This window comes from Lutra lutra, chromosome 14 (genome assembly GCF_902655055.1).
Source record: "Lutra lutra chromosome 14, mLutLut1.2, whole genome shotgun sequence".
NCBI lineage: Eukaryota > Metazoa > Chordata > Mammalia > Carnivora > Mustelidae > Lutra > Lutra lutra.
Window position 1 is genome coordinate 77508787 of NC_062291.1, and position 20374 is coordinate 77529160.

The window sequence follows — 20374 nt, forward strand, 5'->3', positions numbered from 1 at the left end:
TGGGCCGAAGGCAGAGGCTCAACCCACTGAGCCATCCAGGTGCCCCTCTTATTATTATTATTTTAAAAATTTTATTTATTTCAGACAGCATGAGTGGGCGAATGGGAGAGAGGGAGAAGCAGAGTGGGGAGCCAGATGCAGGGCTTGATCCCAGGACCCTGGGATCATGACCTGAGCCAAAGGCAGACGTTTAACGACTGAGCCCCCAGGCGTCCCTGCACCATCTTTAGCACCAAGTGGGCTCTGGGGGCCAAGAGGAACAGGACTGTCTAAGGATCACAGAAATTTGAAAATAACCTCTCATCTCTTCTAGACACTAAGTCTGTGTGTGTGTGTGTGTGTGTGTATACACACACACATATACACATACATACATATATATACATACTTGCATACATATACATTTTATATATATAAATATACATTTATTTTATATATATACACACATATATATGTGTGTATATATATGTATTTGGTGTCAAAATCCTGTGAAATTCCTGTCTCCTGGATGAAGCAAATGACTTGGAACTAGCAAGTACCGGCATCCACACTGAAAGCTACTTGCACCTTCAATGCTGGCAGCCCAGGTCCCTGGGCTTGGTTTCCAGAACTTTCTAGAGCACCCCCCACTTCCTCTCACCAAGGGTCTGCACTGCTCCAGCACATTCCCACCCTTGAGTGTGCCGTTGCCACTCTCCCCTTTCGTCCAGATCTTGCTCCCCCTTAAGCCCTCCATTTTGTGAAACCTGCCCTCCTTGGACAGTACTTTCCTTCTGACTTTCCCTCCCCCAAATTCCACACCTTCTGTCTGTTTGCCAGGGCCCAATTGTCTTCCATCTGTTGGAACATCTCCAGTCATTTCCTGAAGAAGACTAAATTCCCTGAGGCAGTCCATTTTGAAACCTCCTAATTCCGGTGTTGTTGTCCAGACCTGGGCACAGAGGTACCCTGGATGACCAGGAGAGACTTAAAGTCCCTTTGACTTAAGATCTTACGTTTCCAAGGCTCAACTGACATTTATTCCAAAATGAGCATCTATAATAGTTGAGCGTTTAGAGTCCCTGGCTGTGTTGAGTGTGGGCTAGTTCCTTTCTCCAGGACTTCCTCCTCCCCTCCCATGAAATATGGGCCCTGATCAGGTGGTCTGGATGGTTCTGGTGAGTCCACGCTTCTTAACGGGCTGAGTCTCCGTGCAGCACGGCGCCCCACTGTGGGCTGTGCGTTCCTGCAGCTCCTGGGTGAGTATGGCCCGTTTGCCCACTGTTCTGTAACATTAGACAAATGCAATCATACGCCAGGAAACAGGATCCAGAGCCCAAGTTATTTTGGGATATGCAGGAGCCTGTGGGAAAATGCTGGAACATATCTGAGTCACTCCGGCAAATACCTTTCTTTCCATGTTCCGGCATGTTTTGTGCTTCCAGGCGGCACAAAAGGGTGCCAGCGGGCGCACACGCCCCTGTTGGACCTGCCCTTCCTGAGCAGCACTCCCTGGATCCCCCCTGGTGTGCCGCCTCCCCTGAGCTCTGAAAAGTGAGTGCAGAGGGCTGAGCGGCTGGTTTAAGCCCTTGGAGGCCTTAAGGGGTGGTGGGGGTGGGGGGGGGACATTGTGGTGATGCACCCAGAAGGGATTAAAAATAAAAAGCAGTAGTAAGCCCCAAGTAAGTGTAAGGATGATCTCAATGTGCCAGGTGACACTCTGTTGCTTTTTAAAAACTGGAAATGAAATTCCTCCCAGAGAGTGTGTGTGTGTGTGTGTGTGTGTGTGTGTGTGTGTGTGTGTGCGCGCGCGCGTGCGCGCGCACATGCACACTTCGGTGTGTTCCTGCTCTCCTGGGACTCGGGTCGCCTGTTGTCCAGTGCCACCCACCAGGAACGAGTGGAGATCAGAAAGAGCCACCTTAGTCCCTGGCAGGGCGCTGAGCAGGGGGAGCCGGGACCAGGAGCAGAGCACAGAGTGGGGAAAGCCTGGGGTCCTCCCCAGACGGGAGCCCAGGCCAAGAGGGCCAGAACTGCAGGTGTACCTGGAGGCCAGCCTGAAGGAGGCGTAAGGAGATGCAGAGGGGATTGGAAAAAAGCATCTCAGGTAAGAAAGAAGGGGCCTTTGTCAGGAGCACTGCTGTTCCTGACCCTGCCTGCTCCAGCCAGAGCTCTGCCCTGATGTCCTTGCCTCCCCATGTGTGGGCTGGGCTTTCTCCACATCCCCATCCCTGAGCAAAAGGTCTTCTCTGGTCACAACAGGAGTCTTAACCATCCGTCTCTTCCTGGTTTTCTTCTGCTTCCTCTCTCTTTCTCTCAGAACAGGGCTCCTTCTCCTGGTTTAGCTTACAAAAATCACAAACCAGAAGGAAACCTTTCTTCCTTGTTCCTCCAGTTTACCCCCTTTATTATGAAATATTGTGAAAGACCCAGAGTCACCATTGGGTCTCCCAAACACTGCTCTCCCAGCTGTATCCCCCACCAGCACCCAGCACCCAGCACCCTCTGGTCGCTGTGCTGCAATCACTGGTGCCACACCTCCCCGTGCTTCTCCCCATCAGAACTGCCAGACTCACCTTCCTCCCCTGCCCACTCACCCTCTTCCCCTGCCCACTCCTAAATAGCAAGTTCTCCCAGGCTCACTTCCCTGACCTCCCGCCCTTATTGCTGGGTGATAGTTAGCTGTGTGTTAACTTGGTGAGGGGACAGTACCCAGATACTTAATCAAACACTAGCCTAAGAGTTGCTGTGGAGGTATTTTGTAGATGTGGTTAATGTCTACAGTCAGTTGACTTGACATAAAGGAGTTGACCATCGATAATGGGGGTGGGCTTCGCACGATCAGTTCAAGGCCTTTAGCAGAACAACTGTTTTCTTGGAAATGAAAAGAATTCTGCCTCAGAACTGTACAATCAGCTCCCACCTGAGTTTCCAACCTGCCTGCCTGACCTACAGATTTCAAACTTGACTGTCCCCATCGTGTGAATAATTCTTTAAAATAATTCTCTTTATCATACACACACAACACACACACACACACACACACACACACACACACACACACACACACAGAATGTTTCTCTAGACAACCATGACTCACATACACTGTTTATGCTCTCTGCCCTCACTGGGTCACTGGCTGCCAGTTTCCACACCGTGGTCACTTCTGGGTCTATGTCACTGACCCCCTCTTTCTCCTGAACACCAAACCTCTATGCACAGTTGCCTATGGGGCTCCCTCAACAGCACCTCAGCAGCACCTCTCAGCAACGCAGGTCTTCCTTGGGGTGCAAGCTCGGATACAGAGGTCACCACAGGGGCAGGAGTGACAGAACCAGCTGTCCCAGGGGTGGGGGAGGACCTGGGGACAGACACAGGCCATTGCTTAGCACCACCCCCCAGGAGTTGGCTTGGAGGGACAGGGCTCCAGTGTTGTCAGAGTTTTCCAGTGTTCAAGAAAGTCCAGAAATTGGTTCATGTGAGATCTCTCCATTTTAAAATGTTTTTAAAATGCAGCCAGCCCAACAACCCCTATCTGTAGGCCAGATTTGGCCTTTGGGCTGTTAATTAGCAAATTGCAAGTCCCACTGTGCTGTATATACTTAATTCCGTCCCCAGTCCCTTCTGTGCCTCCGTTTGCTATGAGCTGAGTGAGGACTGTGGCCTGGGTTCCCTTGACCCCACTCGGGGTGAAGCAACTCAACAGGAGAGAAGGGGCAGACCGAGGGAACTGGGCTGCCCGCTTCCATCCTCGACATCTCGCTGAACTCCTTTCTCTCTCCTCTGCCGATCCAAGGCTTCATCCTGTCACTCACAGACCGCCAACAGCACCTTGCTGGGTCTAGTTCAGTGCTGGCCTGCCTTCAAGGTGCCCCAGCTCCTGGCCCTTCCGTTCTAGAGAATTCCGCAGATGCCTCCAGGCCCGCTGTGTGAACAAAACTCAAACTCTCCCCCGTCACTCCAGCTCTCTTACGGGCCTGCCTGGGTCACGGGCATGCTGAGGGCGGTGGTTGTGAGTCAGCACTGGTGTCAGACTGAGTTCCAATCCCAGCCTCTTCACTCAGTAACTCTGTGGCCTTCAGCAGCCTCTTCACCTTTTTGAACCTCAGTTGCTCCCTTAGTTAAATGGTGACAGTGAGTGTGTCAGACTCTACTTGGGTAACATTTCGTCTGGAGGACAACAGCTCACCCAAGATGGTCACTGACAGGAGGACTGTTTCCACCGTTCTTCCCTCCATACTACCAATGCCAAGGGGAAAGGGACCAGGGAACAGATCCATCGTGTTGGTCCTTCTGCTCTGCAACCTCAAGATGATACATGGGTCCAAGGGCGGGGCAATGGCACCCCATGCCAGTTTCTTCCCTCCCTTTCCATCTCTGTTACCTCCCTGTTCGAGTCTGGATGACATCTCTACATGCACTCCAGGCAGGGAGTTTATGGTTGTAAGAAATAGGGAACAGAGACCCTCCCCCAGCTCTTCTGCCCCAGGCTAAAAAATGACCTCAAGCAACAGAGTTTACTGCCAAGACCTCTGAGCCCTAAACTAGGGCAGGCCTCAAGGGGAGCAGGGGCTGAAGGAAAACACAGAGCTAAGGGCCCAGGATCTGCCACTGAACTCACTGCCAGCAATCCCAGAAGTGCTCTGCTCTCCTCTGCCCACCAATGATGAGGACATTGGAATCAGGACGTGATGCCGTGAGGGGAGCCCTCACGTTGGCAACCACTGGCCATTTCCAAGATGGGCCTTCTGGGAGAATGACCTCAGCAAAGGGAGACCAGGAAGCATCACGGCTCCTGGGAGCTGGAACTTACTGCGGGCAAACATGAAGGAGTGGAGACATAGGGACAAGAGGGGCACACTGGCTGTCAATACTCCTGGCATTTGTTGCCTAACGTGGCAGTCACCCCTTGGCACCCCTCAATGGTGTATATGTGGTCAGGACTGAGGGGGACATTCCAATTCCAAAACTGAGACATATAAAGGAAGCCCCTTTATACAGCTCTCAAGAAAATGCAAGCAGATTCAACCCTAGGCGGTGGGGGGTTGAGCCGGACAGAGCCGGCGTGAGGGCCAGCTCCTGACCCAGAGCCTCGAGGGTGTACAGGCTCAGCTGCCCCGGCCCCGCAGGCCTGCCTTCCTGCCACTGCTCCCCGGATGCAGGAAGGGTGGGCCAGATTCGACAAGCTGCAAAAAGGACCAGCTGAGCATCGTCATGTGGCAGCTGGCCGTGGGCAAGCTCCAGGAACGCAGCCTTCATGAGTGACAGACTCTCGAAACTGCTTAGCGTCGACCGGCCAGTGCAGTGCGGGAGTGAAAAGGGGAGTTACCGAGGTCCGGGGCTGTTGGAGCTGATTGCTTGGGACGTGGTGTGCCTCTGTTAGCTTCTAGCCGTGTGAGGTGGAGCGTTCTAGAAAGAGTCTCCAGAGGCGGTGGCAACTGCACTGGCAGCAGGGTCATCATCCAGCTTTAGAAGGCCTTCCTCTCCCCTACTTCCCCTTCGGACCCTCTCCAGACACAGCTTCTATATACACCCGACCCGGCCTCCACAGGCTCTCCGTGGCCACGTGGTCTCTATATCTGAACCGTTTAGCTTCCCGTCCCACTGTTCACAGATTCATCCTCTACATTTCTTCTTCTTTTGTGTTTTTAATTTCAGCCTCATTGAAATATAATTCCCATACCACACAATTAACCCATTTAGAGTATACAACTTGACGTGTTTTAGTATCTTCACAGAGGGGTGCAGCCATCACCACGATCAACTTTAGAGCGTTTTCATCATCCCCAAAAGAAAACCCCATAGTCATGAGCATTTACTGCCCGGCTCCCCTTAGCCCTCCCCACATCCCCCGTCCCTGGCTGCTAATGCACTCTTGTCTCTATAGACCTGCCCGTCCCAGTCATCAATGGGATCGTATAGTAATGGTGACCACCTCCTTTCACTTAGCATCACATTTTCCAGGTTCATCCCTGTTGAGGCAGGTGGCCGTGCTTTCCTACTTTTTATTGCCAAAAAGCATCCAGTGCATAGCTAGACCACATTTTTCTTATCCACTCATCAGCTGATGGACATTTGGGTCATTTCCACTTTACAGCAATGATCAGTAATGCTGCTGTGAACACCTGTGTACAGGTATTAGCGTGGACATGTTGTTTGTCTCATTCGGGCATATACGTGGGCGTGGAATGCCTGGGTCACACGGTGACTCGGTGTTTAACTTTTTGAGGAACTGCCAGACTGTTTTCCAGAGTGGCCGCACCATTTTACGTACCCACCCGCGGTGTGGGAAAGTTCGAATTTCTCCACATCTCAGTCTCTCCACATCTTTTTTTTTTTTTTTAAGATTTTATTTATTTGAGAGAGAGAGAGATCACAAGTAGGCAGAGAGGCAGGCAGAGAGAGGGGGAAAGCAGGCTCCCCGCTGAGCAGAGAGCCCGATGCGGGGCTCAATCCCAGGACCCTGGGATCATGACCTGAGCCAAAGGCAGAGGCTTAACCCACTGAGCCACCCGGGTGCCCCCATTCTCTCCACATCTTATTGAAAAGGCTTAAATGTGTGGATCTGACTGAAAGCTCAACGCTTCCCACCAGGGGGGCAGTTTGCCGACCAGCTCCCGGGTTGTCTGCCGAGGGCCAGCTAGGGCGTGATGAAGCAGAGGGATGTGCTTCAGCCCACACCTCCCGGAGGGCCGTCCCCTCAGCAGAGCCCTGATCTCCTAGAGACAGAGCGCCTGAGGACCCCACCAGCTCCATCGCAGGGCCACGCGCTGAAGAACGCAGCCGGCGGAAAAGGAAACAAGTCCAGCTTTCCTTGGGTGTTGAAACGAGGTGACTTAGTCACCTCTGGTAACCAGCTCGGTCTGCTTCAGCCAGCCCTCCTCGGCTCCAGGAATCAGGTCTAATTTTTCCAAATAGTTGCTTGAGCACCTGCAGGAGTTTCTGGGAGCGCGAAGTCCAGGGTCCTCCTTGCAAGGCCTCTGCCTCCCTCGAACCTCCCACCATGAACCTTGGGGTGCACTCAGGTCGGCGGGGTCAGGCCTGAGGCAGGTGTGGGCGGGGAGAGAGATCGCAGGTGTCATTTGTTCACCCTCCGGGGAGTGCTTCCGAGGCACGCTCGGGTTTGCTGCTGAAAGGCAGCCCTTCCTTGTTCCTTTGGCAGAACCTGGCCTGGATCCCTAAGGCCTCCGCCGAGGACCGCATTCCGGGCTCCGAGTCCAAAGACCTCCTGAAATGCACGGATACCCCCAGCACGTGGATCCAGATATCCTGCCTCAGCCGTACCCTGGGCAGGACCCGGCATGGGATCCTCACTAAGTCTCAGCCTTGTGGCAACCACTTGGTAGCAGGGAAAGCCCCCGAGCCTCCGGCTTGAGGCCCAGGAGCAGAGGACAGGGACCTTTCCAATTCACTGAACTGCAAACTCTCGTACCTGTTACTATAAACCGATAAACGGTTTGGTTAGCAGGAGGAATATGGCTGCCCAGGGGCGCCTGGGTGGCTCAGTGGGTTAAGCCTCTGCCTTTGGCTCAGGTCATGGTCTCAGGGCCCTGGAATGGAGCCCCGCATCGGGCTCTCTGCTTGGCAGGGAGCCTGCTTCCCCCTCTCTCTCTGCCTGCCTCTCTGCCTACTTGTGATCTCTGTCTGTCAAATAAGTAAATAAAATCTAAAAAAAAAAAAAAAAAAAAAAAAAAGAATATGGCTGCCCAGAGGGTTACAGATGATGTGCAAATATATTCTCCTAACAGAGGAGTCTGTGACTCTGTGGCATTGGTCAGTGGCAAAACCAGGAGGGGCCCCAAGAAGCCCTCCAGAGGGCTGCACATGGACCCTCCACATCTCCTCCACGCGTGGTGCTGAGGAGGTGCTGGTCACCATAACAGGACTTCTCCAAATACCTTCACCTCAACAAGAGTCTTCGTCAACTTTAACAGAACGCAGCCAAATGCTGTCAACCATTCTTTTCTTTTCTTTATTTATTTATTTATTTATTTTACCCATGGGTCTCTGGGCTTCTCATGAACCCTCACTAAGCTGCCTCCCACCTCCCACCCTCACACCCCCAAACCCCTGCTCTCTCCACTTCTGATCTCTCTCACAGAGTTTCCCTCAGGAGCTTTCATATCCCTTTCTGTCAGTGGCCCTGCATCTCCCCCAACAGCATTTCCCGTCTTTGGATCTCAGAGAGAAAGAGCTGCGATCTGGAGATTTTGCCTGCAGAAGGCTCCTTGACTACTAGACACTTTTCCATTCTTCCTCCCTGGCAACGAGATTTGCTCGTCGAGAGGAATTAAAGGCGGGGGCAGGCTTCTCCACTCTTTCAAAAAGCTTTATACCACTTTCCACGCAGGGCAACGAGGGCTTCCTTGCCCTACATTTTCATAATTAAAAGAATCCAGACAAGGATTCTTACCTGAATAATGAAAGTTTTAAGGTGACTCGGAGTAAAAAAAAAAAGTTCTAAGGTGACTCTGACATAGAAGCAGCTGGCATTGGCTTAGAAATTTCTCCCAACAGGTGTCCACTTATATTAACATTTTTTGGAGGTAATTTTGACAAATTATTGGGTCATAAAGTCCTTTCAAACAAAAAAGATTATCCCGAATACATTTTTAAATCCTTCAGACTTAAAAGTATTAAAAATAGAGTGAAACCCTCCATTTTGATTTTTTGTTCACTACATTGAACCCTAATGATCAAGATATCAGCAAATACATAGTTCAAAAATAAAATGACATTTTGTAATTATTTCACAAAGAGTTTTAAGGATACATTTTCTTAGAATGGCACAGAAGAGAGAGGGGGAAAGAGAGGAGGGGTAGGTTGGAAGGGAAGAAATGGGCCCCAAGAATAACTTATTATTAATTAGTGCAAAATGTGTGGCTGAAATGGTTGATTTTGGATAAATGTGATTTTTTTGTGTGTGATACATTAGAATATGAAACTCAAAATCTTTAGAGCTAAGGCTTTACCAAAGCTGTTTAAAGGGGTGAAATCACCCCGGGGGTAGGGGTGGGAGATTAATTTAGAGTACAGGTTAAGGCTGTTGTAGCCTGTGGCCTCGGCAGACTGTGGTTATTAAACTGATCCCTGGGGTCCTCAGATCATGGCTCTTCATCCGAGCACCCCCAGTAACTCACTCTGTGTTCAGCAAGCCACTTCCCCTTGGACTCATGACATTCTGCTTCAGTTCTGTGATTCTTACACAGAATTCAACCACACAAATTACTAATATCTGAGGCGAGGTAGCCACTCTTGACCAGTAGGGGGCGACTGATGACCGTGCCTTCCATTTTTACCCCAACCCAAAGGAATCCTTTACTGCTTTCTCTGGAAGTCATTCCTATGATTGGGAGCTCCATTTTGGAATGAATTACCTCTTTCATTGTTTTTATTGTTATTATTATTTCTTATAATACAAAGGATGAGCCAACAGAGACTAAGGTCTTATTTGGAAACCAAGTAAGGGAAGCAAGTACAGGGACATGGTGTTGGTCTGAAGATTAGAACCCAGGTGTGCACTCGTCCACTCTTCCATGCCATGGGTGAATGAAACACCCCCCTTTTCTAAAACTGGGGAGATTTGTGAATCAGAAATAATCGAATTTGCAATTGGATTAACATTCCATTCTAATGATGGAAACTGATGACACCCATCTGAGATCTGGCCTAGTCACATTTTGGTTGGTTTTGTAGCAACATACACCAGAGTGTGGGGGAAAAGGCAAATGTTCGCAAGCACGTTAGTGCCAGGTTTATTGTCTCATAAGGAGCGAGGTCAAAATAATGTTGACAGGAAAAAACTGCATTTCCTTGTATGAGACTGGACTACTTTACCCTTGTATGAAAATGGAAACATCAACAATGAGCCATGTTTGTTTCTTAGATAACTTGTGAGAAAAACACCGCCACCCCCGCTCCCCGCACCACCTTGTCTCCCATAGCTCTTGCTGGTGGCAGTAATTATGGGAAATCAGAGCACCCATCACCATTCCCCCTCTTGGAACCAGAGCTGCCTCCTTCAATGCACAATGAACAAAGTATGGACAGAGAAGAGACAGAACATGATGGTCAAGTCTAAAGCTTGCATTTGAAAGATGCAAGACAAAAGAGAGACTCAGCTTCTTCTTTCTTGGAGAAAGGTGGTGTCAGGGAGGTAGACGGGCAGGTCACCCTCCTATCAAGGATAGCTAGAAAAGCTGGACTAAACATATGAGATGTGTATGTGTAAGTGAGCCAGCAAGGGGGGTGAGGATTTGAGGGCTAAGATCCTGGAGAGAAGGGTTAGCAGGCAGATCAGCTTGGAGGCATTTGCCCATTCTCAAGAGGCAGAGAAGCTTCCAATGTTTTATGCTAAAGAGACAAAAATTAGAGTTCACCACCACCAAGGAAGAGGAACCTAGGTAAACTCCCTCAGGCTTTCAGCTGGGACTTCCCAAGAGAAAGTGGTGACAATAGAAAAACCCTCACAAAGACTGAAGCCCAGTTTCCAGTCCAGTCAATTTTTGGTTGGACTAAGCTGAGACCCTTAACCTCATTGCGGCTGTCATCTTGTGCTAGCTCATTCTCCGTTGTGGGGAAGGTCCCGTCCCATGCGTTGTAGAAAGTTCAGTAGCCTCCCTGGCCTCCATCCACTAGATAACACTAGCACCAACACCACCTCCCACCCCCATCCTCCACCCATCCCCCCACCACTCCACCCCCCTCACTCCCGCCCCCCACCGAGTTCAGACAGCCCAAAGTGTGTTCAGACATTGCCAAATGCCCCCTGGTGGGCAAAATTGCTTCTGTTTTAAAACCAGAGTTAAGGGTATCTGCCCAGACCCTAATTGCCTGCCAGAATCAAAAATAAATCTCACCATCACCTAGAGCCTCGAGTTACATACATAGTTCTTCATACATGACATCCAGCACCTAATAAATCATTCTAAAGAGATGATAAAGTTGACAGAAACAAAAAGACAAATCCACAATCATAGTGGGGGATTCTAGGACACATTTCTCAAGAATCGATGGGATACGCAGAAAAAAAAAATCCACCAGATTGGACAACAGCCTTACTCCCCAGCTGTGAAGAGGGGACGGTTTCTGGAGAGGGCATCAGGTCTAGTTGCATGAAAGAGGGGGTTCGGAAGAAAGAGGCTATGATACTGTGATATATAATAAGAAATATATATTTGGTCTCTGACTCTGTTCCTGGCACAGTTAGTTCTTAAACACTTGGAATTTTCTAGGTGGTGAGAGCTATAAAGGTGTCTTTTGTTATGTGAACAAGGTGACTTTTGGAAAGCCCCTCGGTCACCTAAGGATGGGGACTGGTCACTAGAGGCACCAACCATGTAATCAGGGAGGTGGAACTTTCAGACCTATTCCCAGACCTCCAGGGAGAGGAGAGGGGCTGGAGACTGCACTCAGGTCACCAATGGCCAGTGATTTAATCAACCATGCCTGTGTAAGGAAGCCTCCATAACAAATCCAAAAGGTAGGGGCCTGGGGAGCTTCCTAGTTAGTGAACATGCGGGGGTCTGGCGAGAGTGTTCAGCCTGGAGAGCGCACAGAAGAGTGCCCTTTCCCCATACATTGTATCTCTTCCATCTGGCTGTTTCTGAGTTATATCCTTTTATAAGCCACTAATCTAGGAAGTAAAATGTTAAGTCTCTGAGCTCTGTGAGCCACTCTAGCATATTAATTGAACCCAAGGAGGGGTCATGGGAACCTCCACTCTATAGCCTCTTGGCCAGAAGCACAGCTGATAGTCTGCATTTGTGATTGGTATCTGAAGTGGGGGGCTGGTGAGGGCAGTCTCCTAGGACTGAGCCCTTGACCTGTGGAATCCGATGCCCTCTCTAGGTCAGTGGCATCCCAACTGAGCTGAACTGTAGGACACCCGGCTGCTGAAGGAGAAAGGCTTGGAGGTAAGGAAAAAACCCACACATCAGAGCTGAGCAAGGAGTGTCATGTGGGTCCCTTCTTTCCAGAAGCCTAGTGTTATAAGACCGCTCTTCTATGGGTGCCACAAAGTTCCTGCACACACGCAGATGTTTCTTTTAGTCCTTCCTCTGAAGATAACGCTTGGCTGCTCTGAGATCCTCCGTCGCAGCTCAGCCATGTCTGGGTCAGCAGAGGCTAGTAAGGCAGGCAGAAAGCATTTTCAGATCAACTGGGAGGTGTCCCCAATCAAGTGGCAACTGAATTCTCTCCCATCCTGGCCATTCAGGTACCACCGGGTATCACCAGACTTGGAGCGTCTTACTGTCTGAGGGCAGTCACCTAATTAGAGGAACGAATCTCTGATTTCCTCCTCCCCTTCCCTCTTCTCCCCTCCTCTCCCCTCTCCTCTCCTCTCAATATTTTGGCAAGAAGTACTCCTGCACACAGCAGAGGGGCCTGTACTAGTGATACCCGCTACATGGCAGACATTACTCTAAGTGCTGCTAAGAACAGAGAGTGTAAGCCTGGGATAAGATGGATAAGGTGTCTCCTTTGCCTTCAGGGAGCTCGCAGCCTAGCAGGGGCAAGGGGCTGACGGCAACAGAACAAATGTGGCAGGAGTTTGGCTCGGGGTGCCGGGGCAATGCCTGGCAGAACACAATTTGCTGATAAGAGGCAGGTGGAATCGGGACTCCTATGAGTGCTGCATGGAGAGAGAGGACAGTCGATTAAGGGAATCCAGTTAAGACTTGGAGCATCTTTTAGGGGAGCAGAAGTAAGATGAACAAAAGAGCCTGCTGGGGGAAATGTATGAAGTGCATTCAGGGAAAATTTTTATTCAACAATGATTGAGAGCCTGCTCTGTCCCAGACAGCGGGCTAAGAGCCAGATGTCCATTAGCAAACGAGACTCAGTCCATCCCCCCATGTTCCTTTGGGCTGATCTAGTAGGAAGGTTGGAAAACGGCTGATCTAGTACAGAAGGTCCCTTCAGAGGGAGGGACCCTGATGGGGAGAAGTTCCCCAGCAAGCTGTCTGAAGTAGCTGGAGCACAGAGGGCAAAGCACTAGAGGCAGACACGTCATCTTAGGTGGGGCCCATAGTGTGCCATAAAGTTCAAGCTGAGCTCTCTTGCCCGCTTTGACTGGTGACAGGGAGCTACTGAATTCTGTTGAGCAGGGAAATGGCAAGTTACACATAGATACATTAGGCAACATCCTGTCTTGTCTTCAATTTTTGTCTCCCTTGGGGCCAAATGGGAGGTCACGATGGAGGGAACATTGGCATGCACTCGGTGGATAGGATGGATCTTGGGAGCTGAGCTCAAGCCTGTGGGACATGGAGGCCCCCTGTTAGTGTTTGTCCTTGTTTTACTCCCACTGCCCGTGAAGGTCAGAGGCTTGGCCTGACGAATGGACAAGGCTCCACAGCTAACACTCTGTGTGGGTGGGCCAATTTCTTACATCTTAGGACATTTCTTTCCATATAGATCCCTTGGTCAGTAGGGCTTCATTTTCAGTTTTTTGGGGGAAAAAATCTATTTTAGGCATAATCTCTATAGAGATTAATTTTCTTTCTTCCTTCTCTTCCTTTCTTTCTTTTGACATGGACATGACGGCAGATCTCAGAATAAACCAGGTCACCAATGTGGGCATCCGATATTGTTTCCTGCTCACACTTTCCCCTTCTTCCACTAACAGAAGAACCTCAGTTTTACTCTGAGAAAACTCTGACCTTCCATTCTCAACCCACGTGACTCAGCTGATGTGAACTCCCTCCCCTACCATTTCTCAGGCTTGGCTAATCAGAGCCCCAGCATCAGCTCCATGGCTTTTGCTGAAGCTTTGAGAATCAGTCTTTTTCTGGAGAATCTGGAGTTTCCAGGGGCCACCGTGCAGAGAAAACAGGCCCCCCAATGAAGTCGATCAGAGGAAAACAAAGCTGAGAGGTGGGGTGAGACCCAGTTCTAATGACATAATTTGAATCCCTGGATCCAACCATGCCTGATGGCTATCTACTCCTGGACTTTTCAGTGTGTAAACCAATGCATTTTATTTTTTTGTGTTGTGTGTTACTTCAAATGCGCTGGAACTAAGACATTTCTGACTTGCATTTGTTTCTCTTTCTGACCCACAAGTGTTAATCCTTGGGCTTGTCTGGCAGGCCACTTGAGTTGGTGACATAATTTCTTTCCTTCCCCATCTATAACTGCCTCCTGCTATGGAGACCCTACCAGCAAGATGCTGTTGGCAACAGGGTATATGTGAAGGGGTAAGCCATGGTTCAGCAACATGGAAAGGAGGCTTGGTTTCTAAAGACTCTGGCCCACATTTAACCATAAATATGAATGGGCTTCTAAAGATTTTTTTTTTTTTTTTTTTTTTTTGACAGAGAGATCACAAGCAGGCAGAGAGGCAGGCAGAGAGAGAGGAGGAAGCAGGCTCCCCGAGAGAGCAGAGAGCCCGATGCGGGGCTCGATCCCAGGACTCCGAGATCATGACCTGAGCCGAAGGCAGCGGCTTAACCCACTGAGCCACCCAGGCGCCCCATGAATGGACTTCTATAGTGACATCAACATTAGTGGAAATACAAACAACCGGTTCCAATGAGAAACTAATCCGGATGTACAGATTCATCATTTCTGCCTCTTTTTTTTAAAAAAGATTTTATTTATTTATTTATTTGACAGACGGAGATCACAAGTAGGTAGAGAGGCAGGCAGAGAGAGAGAAATAGGGGGAAGCAAGCTCCCCGCTGAGCAGAGAGCCTGATGCAGGGCTCAATCCCAGGACCCTGGGATCATGACCTGAGCCGAAGGCAGAGGCTTTAACCACTGAGCCACCCAGGTGCCCCCGTTTTTGCCTCTTGTTTTCAAATATATATGTATTTTATATGTGTATTCAAGGGTATGTATGTGTGTGCAAGTATATTATAGATCTATGTGAGTAAAATATGTATATGTATCAATTATCCATATACGTATATGTGTATTCATATATATACTGATTTTAGAAGTAATGTACTTTTGTTGCAAAAAAATTTAGGATACAAAAAATATATATAAAGAAAAAACTTTTCCATGCTGTTAACACTCAGGGATAATCGCTATTCGCCTATATTTCCTTTTATTATTTTTTTATGCATATATACTCTACAAAATTACTAGGCCATCTCTCTACTTCTGAGTATTGTTAAGTGAAAAAGGATGCAGAGGAGAAGGTTCATGACAGCATTTAGTTTGCTTTTATGTGTCTATCTTATGTTTGTCCTCTCAGGTCTGGGAAAAACAAATGTCAGATTATAAATAGACGTTTTCTCTGGAAATGAAATGCAGAAAACTTTTACATTGTAAGTTCTACATTTCAGTACTCTCTCAACTTCGGGGGAATAAATAAGGAGGAGTGGCATTTTCTTTAGCATCAATCCCTCCCTCCTTGTTTTATATCACATACCCAGATGAACATTGCTGTTTATCCCCCAACTCATCTGTTAAAACCAGTGTTTATAAAGTTTAAGTAAGCTGGATCACAGAGCACAGATATTGAAAGATATAGCTAGAAACAACCAGAATATAGCACTCTGCCTTTGAAACTCTGTATTAGAGCCAGGCGCTACTGACATCGATGGTAAGCAATCATATACAGCACCCAAACGCCTGCAGGCTGTGACCTAGCGAGTCCGTTGGGCATTTGACATGATATATTATACACTGAACCCGAGCAGCTACAAGCCTGATAGAAAGGCACCGTGGACTAAGAGAGAGCAACAGGGTCATCGCGACTCCCCTCCTACCGAGGAGGCATGAACACAAGGGCAGTGGGCAGGAGACCCACCCCATCCTGGGGTGCGTAGGGCCCCATGTATTGGTGCCAAGGACGCTGAGCTCAAGGGCTCTGTTTGAGGGTGATCTTACCGAGTACCTCTCCTGAGACCCCGCTTTCCCATTTTCCCAGCTCTCTTATGTATTCAGCAACTCTCTTTCTCTTGCCTTCCCTGGCACCATTAGAATATCCTCAGGCTACTCTCATCACGCTATCCAATTCTTGCCCCACGCCACTCCTCCCTTGCAAAACCATATTTCTTGAAAGTCATCTACACTCACCACCTCTGCTTTCTTACTTCCTGTTTCGCCCAAGTGTTTTGGGAGTAGAAACCCATCTGGATGGCTCGGGGGAGCTGCCCCCACCATTGGAAGCCACATGCAAGTCTAGAAGCACATGGTGTCATAGCTGACGCCCAGCTGGTCTCATAGCAACTTGGAACGGGGACTGCAAGTCCATCAGGATCAGATACTCCTCGTCTCCACTTCCCTCCCTTCCCTTCCTCTCTCTTTCTTTGTTTCTCTCTGAACATCTCTTCCTTTCTGCCCCTCTCTCTACTTAACCATCTAGCACCATCCCATAATGGCCACTGCAGTGCCAGTCAGCCTCAGGATTTCGGCTTCCACTATCAACAGACAAATGCCCGAGGAGATCGGACTTAATTAGCCTGATAATTTCCTCAATTGAGACAAGTCATAGGTCACTGGCCTCATATTACAGGATACAGCTATTTTGGGACCACTGGATCATGGGCAGAGCAACCTGCCTTAGAAGGGACTGTGGGGAGAAGAACAGGCCATGAGAAGCATCTTTGTTTCCTCCCATGCTCCTCTTTAACCCAAGGCGATTGGTGCATGTGCTTGGCCGCCCGAAATCTGCTCTCACTGAGGTCATGAACAAGGTCTTTGTTGTTGAATCCAACAAGGTCTTTGTTTGGAGAGTTTCAGTTCCTTCTGTATGTGGACGTTTAGCAGCTTTGAAACTATTGACCTTTTTCCTGCTCCCGTTTCTATGGCCTCCATAAAATGGACAGTCCTTCATTCTTCTCCTGCTTTGCTGTCTGCTTCCTTCCAGCCTGTCTTACGGGCTCCCACCTCTCCTCTCAGCGCTGACCTTCCTCTCAGCCCTGATTTTCCTTCCTTCTCCAGACTCCTCTCTTCCTTTCTAGTCCCTCTCCAGGCAGTCTCGTTCTCCCATGTGCTTGTAATCACCTGCTTGGCACGAATAGGTTCTAACTTCATCTGCCTGACCTCCTCACAGATCTCTTCACCACCTGGACAGCTGCCCTGGATGTCCCACAGGAATGTTGAAGTCCTTGTGTGTACACTTGAACTCACCACCTCCTCCCTCAGACTTTCTCCTCTCCTGCTGTTTTCCACTTCTGCAGATACTGCCACCTCCTCCCCCAAGCCGGAAATTGGACACCATAGTCAATGTCTATCTCTCCATCACTCTCCACACCAACCAAATACCCAACACAAAAGAATTGACAGTTTCTTAATATACCAAACACTCAGTGGTCTACTTTCTATGTACTTTTCTTTCTCCCTCCTGCCTCCACCATCATTCCTGGGGTCGTTCGAACAGCCTTCTAACTTGTCTCTGTACCTTCAGTTTTTCAAACCCAAACCCAGTTACTCCCACAAATAGCCAGAGTGTTCTTTTCCTTCCTCCTTTTTATTACCCAGTTATTTATTTTTATGTAAGCTTTATGCCCAGTGTGGGGCTTGAATTCATGACCCAAGGTCGAGTCACATGCTCTACTTACTGAGCTGGCCAGGTGCCCCTCCTTCCTCCTTTTTAAAAGAAATATAGTTTTAATACTTTTGTGTATGCACAGAGATGCAAACCATTACCAAGCAGTGAAGGCAGCCTTCCTTATCCTGTTGCTTAAGTTAATGAGAATGCCTCTAGTATTTCATGGATAAATATGATGGCTGCTTTAATAGCAATATATACTTTGTTACTTTTTAACTTCTTGTTATGCCGAATTTTGAACATACGCTAAAAGGGACAAATTATAATGTTCTTGTGTTCCTTCCCCTCCAGCCCCAACAGCCGTCAACCCAGGTTAGGCTTGCCCCATCCCTATCCCAACCCACTCCCCCCTCACATAATATTGTGAAGAGAAGCCCATATATCCCTTCATTTCATTCATAAATATTTCAGTAAGGATTTCTAAAAGAGATTTTAAAATACCATTACCACACATAAAAAGAATTAATAATTATTTACATCATTAAATATCTAGTGTTCTATTTTCAACTGTCTCATAAATGTCACACATTTTTTTTTTAAAGATTTTATTCATTTCACTTGACAGACAGAGATCACAAGTAGGCAGAGAGGCAGGCAGAGAGAGAGGAGGAAGCAGGCTCCCTGCCAAGCAGAGAGCCCGAAGCGGGGCTCGATCCCAGGACCCTGGGATCATGACCTGAGCCGAAAGCAGAGGCTTTAACCCACTGAGCCACCCAGGCGCCCCTGTCACACATTTTTTTAAAAATTAGGAGCTAAGTAACGTTCATACATTGTGATTAGTTGCTGTGTTTTTTGTTTCTTTAAGATTTTGTTTATTTATTTGAGAGAGAGAGAGAGCATGGGTGGGGGCAGTGGGAGAGGGATAAGTAGGCTCCATGGAGCAGGGATCCCAACGCGGGGTTTGATCCCAGAACCCCAAGATCATGACTTGAGCTGAAGGCAGACACTTAACTGACTAAACCACACAGGTGCCCCAACTGCTGTGCCTTTACAAGTCTTTTCATCTGTTGGTTCTCCATCTTTTTTCCTAGCAGTGTATTTACTGAAAGAAAAACAGAAACTTGTGGTCTGTGGTGTAGGGTTTGCTGATCTGGGTTTTCACTGATTTCATCCCCACAGTGTCATTTCATTAGATCCTGTCTTCTGTATTTTCTGTATACTGGTAACTGGATTTAGAGAATATTCTAGTTAGGTTGGGCTCCATAACAAAATACTGTGGATTAACCAATAAAATTTATTTCTCACACCTCTAAAGGCTGGGAAGTCCCAGAACCAGGAGCCAACATGGCTGGGTTCTATGAAGATGCTACTTTCAGCTTGCAAACAACTGTCTTCTTGCTGTGTTTTTGTGTGGTGGAGAGGGAGTTCTGATCTCCCTTCCTCTTCTTAGACAGACATTAATCCCATCATGGGGAGGGGGGGCATGCTCATGACCTAATCTAAACCTAATTGTGTGCCCAAGGTTTTACCTCCAAATAGCATCACATGGTTGGGGGGAGGGTAAGGATTCAACATGTGAATTCTGGGGGGACACAAACATTCACTTCATTACAGAGCATATCTTTTTTTATTAGTAGCATCATTGAGTCAGACTCTTAGTACACTGGGTCTGAAGGTTAATTGATTTTCCTTAGTAATTTAAACTCCTAAGTCAAGTAAATGTTTCTAAATCTGACTTTGTCCTCCCCTGTGTAAAATCCTTCAGTGATTCCCTCATTTTTCTTAGGCTAACGGTCAAAGCAGTGATCGTGTGACTAGTCCGGGCCACCATGTTACCCAAGCCGGCCAATCCGAGCCCTTTACCGGCTTTTTCTGCGGGAGCAGCTGGGAATCTCTTTTGCTATGGGCTCACCCTAAGGGAGACTCAGAGAAATTCCTCTGGAAGTTCTGTCCTTTCTATGAGAGGACTTCTGCTAGCCCAGTGGTGCTTAACTCCAGCTGTATGTTAAGCAAGATTCTCCCCCCAAAAAAGTACGCAAGCCCATGAAAAAAGCCAGACACAGAAGGCTGCATGTTCTATGATTCCGTTTATATGAATGTCTCCCACAGACAAATCTCTAGAGAAAGAAAGTACATTGGTGGTTGCTGGGGGCAGGGGGAAGGAGGAATGGGGAGTGGCTGCTGAAGGGTCTGCGGCTTCCTTACAGAATGATGAAAATATTCTGGAACTATATATCAGTGATAGTCACAGAACTTTAGAAAGGTACATTTTGTGGTATGTGAAGTGTATCTCCATGGAAAAAAACGTACCCAGGCCCAAACTCCCCCAGACCAGTTACCTAAAAAATTCTGTGGGCGGGGTCCAGGAGTTTACAACCGTAAAGCTCTCCAGGTAATTCTAATGAGCAGTCAGCCCCGAGAACCCGCAGGGAGGGTAACACACCTGCTCCCTTTCTTTCCCCCGCTCGCTCTTCCCAGGAGAAGTAGAGAGACTGGCGGGGGGTGGGGAGTGCTTCGCCTGCTTGCTCGAATTGGGTCTCTGTCTCTCTCCCAGTCTCACCTCTCTCTTTGATCATTTCAGGAGAGAAGATCTCCAGAAGCCCCGTTATGGCCATAGACCTTAGTCTCTGATATGAAATGAATGGCATCTCCCCCAAATTCATACATTAAAGCCTTAATCCTCATTGTGACTGTCTTAGGGCATATGGGGAGATAATTAAGGTAAATGAAATCGTAAGGGTGAGGCCCTTATGGGGTTTTCCATAAGAAGAGTAAGAGACACCGGGGATGAGCTCACACACAGAAAAGGCCGTGTGAGGGCACAGAAGGCAGCCAGGAGAGACGCCTCGGGAAAACCCAAACCTGCTGACGCCTTGACTGTGGCCTTCCAGCCTCCAGAACTGGAGAAAATAAATTTCTTTTTTCTAAGCCCCCTGTCTATTTTGT

The 20374-nt window shown here is 48.4% G+C and overlaps 1 long non-coding RNA gene across 1 annotated transcript; it reads left to right on the forward strand.

Annotated features, from left to right (window-relative positions):
• Positions 1-1301: 1301 nt before the first annotated feature.
• On the forward strand, positions 1302-14669 carry LOC125085266 (uncharacterized). Its single transcript, XR_007122837.1, has 3 exons — positions 1302-1533; positions 11830-11894; positions 14301-14669. It is a non-coding gene; the product is annotated as an uncharacterized LOC125085266 (long non-coding RNA).
• Positions 14670-20374: the final 5705 nt, after the last annotated feature.